The following is a 3,783-nucleotide window of genomic DNA, read 5'->3' as shown; positions in this document are numbered from 1 at the left end:
TTTAATTTCTGTTATTTCTATTTAATGATGCAGGATTTGGGGAAAACTCTGTAAATGTTCCAAGCCTCAAGCCCTCATCTATAACAAAAGAGATAATTGTGAAAATTAAATGACATAGTAGAAGCAATGTGTTGAACCCAGTTCCTGGCACCACTAGGGATCCAGAATCTTGTGCAGTCAATAATTTATAGTCCAAATCATAACTCTTTTGAAAATTAAAGAAGGTGCTATTAATAATTTTTCTGGAAGATACAGACTGTTGATGGCAAAGGACACATGGTTACCTACATACAGGAGAGATTTTTCAGACCACCTTCTCATTGGAAGGGGGTAAAAAGCTAAAGGATTTGACTCAAAGTTGCATTGGCAGACGAATCCCACTCTTTGTTACTGAAACCATATGTCTGAGGTGATATTGGGGTGGACTAAAGACTCTCTTTGCACCATCATTTCCTGGCATATGACAGATACATGTGCATAATCTTTATGGTTATTGACCCAGAAACCTATATGGTATGCTTCTTTCTATTTTCATTTCCAATCTAAACTTTGAGGCCTTGTCCACCTTCTCTGTTTCAGACGTCAGCCTTCCCACCCTCTTAGTCTCTCCTGGTTAGACATTTAACGCTGGCCGTCTTGTAGAGTACCTCTGCTCTTTGAAGAATGGAAATGGGGCCTCACCCACTCTGTCATCTTGGATCAGAGATCTAGTGAGGCTATTTCTTTTTTCTTTAGCCCAGCCATGTGACATGCAGGACCTTAGTTTCCCAACCAGTGGAAGTGCAGAGTCCTAACCATTGGACCACCAGAGAATTCTCAGTGTTACTTCTTCCTCATTTTATTAACCTTCTCTAAACAGAAGGAGATGCATTCCACATATCTGAGTTCTAGGGTCCCTTCTCACTTAGCAAGTAGCTCTTTGGCACTACTGACAAAGGGAATTAAACCTTGCCATTGTCCAGGCTTCCCTGGTGGCTCAGTTGGTAAAGAGTCTATCTGCAGTGTAGGAGACCAAGGTTCAATCCCTGGGTTGGAAATATTCCCTGGAGAAGGAAATGGCAACCCACTCCTAATTTTTGCCTGGGAAATCCCATAAACAGAGGAGTCTCGCAGGCTACAGTTCATAGAGTCACAAAGAGTCAGAAATAACTGAAATAACTTAGCATGCTTGCACAGAGTATAAAACCTATTTTTTATGTATCTTTTTATCTACAAAATGTGGCACAGTGTCTGCCATAGTGGATTCTCAAGAACCGTTTAATGTATGACCTAATTATTACATGTAAATAATGCTATGAAGTATTAAGTACCAAAAGTTATGCTCTTGGTCATACCTCAAAGCACCACTCCAGCAAACTAAGCTATTATCCCGTAATCTAGGGCATGTCATTAGCACGGTGAAAATCTAACTTGGCTAACTTGGCTTTAGCCTCTTGTTTATTCTTTCCCCAAAGCCACCTTTGCATCTAAGCTTTCACCACTTCAATTTCAGGGAAGTCCAGTCCAGAGCACACATGCCAAGGAAGGAGAGACTCCAGAAGAAAAGAACCAGGGCAGCCAGGCCTCTGGGTTTCTCTTCCATCTTGAGGGAGTAGACAAGGACTCAAAGGCTCTTCCTTTCTAGCATTACCTGCAAAGCCAGAGACTCAAGAGGAGTCATGACACTTCCCAAGGGGATGGTTGACATCTGGAGAGTGATTTAGACTCTGGCAACTCTCTTACAAATTGTTATATTGGCTTTATCTTTTGTTGTTGTTTTGTTTGTTTTTGGAGCTACTTTTTAAAAATTAAACTTGTAATTTTGTATTCAGTTCAGTTCAGTCACTCAGTCTTGTCTGACTCTTTGTGACCCCATGAACCACAGCACACCAGGCCTCCTTGTCCATCACCAACTCCTGGAGTCCACCCAAACCTATGTCTATTGAGTTGGTGATGCCATCTACCCATCTCATCCTCTGTCGTCCCCTTCTCCTCCTGGCCTCAATCTAGACTATGGATGATTAACAAAGTTGTGAGTTTCAGGTGGACAGAAAAGGAACTCAGCAAAGGGATCCTTACATTAATCTGGAATGATCTTATTTTCAATTCAAATATTTCAATTGTTTGTTATGTTGTCAGTCACTGCAAGTAACCAGGGCTGGGTTCAAAGCAGGTATTTAATAAATATTTGCTTAATAATCCAGCAAGTTTTATCCACACTTTTCCTTATGTATTTGCCCATTTAATCTATTAATAAACATCATATCAGTTTCTCTTCATGTCTATTCACATGTGAAAAATTCATTAAATTTATAATTTTGCCAGTCACCATACTGCATGACAGAGGATCTCAGATTGACTGAGTGGTCTCACAGCCCTCAAGGAGCACATGGTTCTGGTGGGAAGGGCAGAGAAATGAACAGAATGAATTGTGAAACTGGAAAAGTCGAAAACAAACATGCGTTAGTTGTTATGGAAGCATAAAGGAGGGTTGAGCTAACCAGCCAAGTTGGGCAGACAGCAGTGGTAGAGTTGTTAGGGAAGGCCTGCTGGAAAAGGAACTCTGAGCTAAATCTTACAGATGAACAGGAATTAGAGGGTAAGTAATCGAAAATGGGAAAGGCATTTCAGGCAAGAAGATAACATGAAAAAATCTTCAGGAGAAATATAATGTTAGCAGCTTTGCTACTGCTATCTCTATGGCCTTGTGGAGGTGATCTAATCTCTCTGTACCTTGGTTTCTTCTTCTGTAAAGTGGGGAAGGTATTAATAATATTTACTTAAAATTCTTCTAAGGATTAAATGAATAAATAGGTGTAATGTACTTAGAATCATGGCTTCAGATATTTTAGTATTGAGAATCTTTGTGAAGACATCCAGTACTTGGGCTTAATATGTTCATCCGAGGGCTTTCCACATGGCACTAGTGGTACAGAATCCACCTGCCAAAGCAGGAGAATAAGAGATGTGGGTTTGATACCTGGGTCAAGAAGATCCTCTGGAGGAAGGCATGGCAACCCACTTGAGCATTCTTGCCTGGAGAATCTCATGGACAGAGGAGCCTGGAAGGCTTTGTAACCATAGGGTTGCAAAAAGTTGGACAAGACTGAAGTGACACCATACAAGCATGTTCGTCTGAGGTTGCCAAGAAAAGGCTTCAGTTCAGTTCAGTTGCTCAGTTGTGTCCGACTCTTTGCGACCACATGAATTGCAGCATGCCAGGCCTCCCTGTCCATCACCAACTCCCGGAGTTCACTCAGACTCATGTCCATCGAGTTGGTGATGCCATCCAGCCATCTCATCCTCTGTCGTCTCCTTCTCCTCCTGCCCCCAATCCCTCTCAGCATCAGTCTTTTCCAATGAGTCAACTCTTCACATGAGGTGGCCAAAGTATTGGAGTTTCAGCTTTAGCATCATTCCTTCCAAAGAAATTCCAGGACTGATCTCCTTTAGAATGGACTGGTTGGATCTCCTTTCAGTCCAAGGGACTCTCAAGAGTCTTCTCCAACACCACAATTCAAAAGCATCAATTCTTTGGTGCTCAGCCTTCGTCACAGTCCAACTCTCACATCCATACATAACTACTGGAAAAACCATAGCCTTGACTAGACGGAACTTTATTGGCAAAGTAATGTCTCTGCTTTTTAATATGCTATCTAGGGTTGGTCATAACTTTCCTTCCAAGGAGTGTCTTTTAATTTCATGGCTGCAATCACCATCTGCAGTGATTTTGAAGCCCCCAAAAATAAAGTCTGACACTGTTTCCATGTTTCCCCATCTATTTCCCATAGGCAATGGCACCCC

This window comes from Bubalus kerabau, chromosome 9 (genome assembly GCF_029407905.1).
Source record: "Bubalus kerabau isolate K-KA32 ecotype Philippines breed swamp buffalo chromosome 9, PCC_UOA_SB_1v2, whole genome shotgun sequence".
In the NCBI taxonomy this organism is placed as follows: Eukaryota; Metazoa; Chordata; class Mammalia; order Artiodactyla; family Bovidae; genus Bubalus; species Bubalus kerabau.
The sequence above is the reverse complement of the archived record's forward strand: the minus strand, read 5'-3'. Positions refer to the sequence as shown.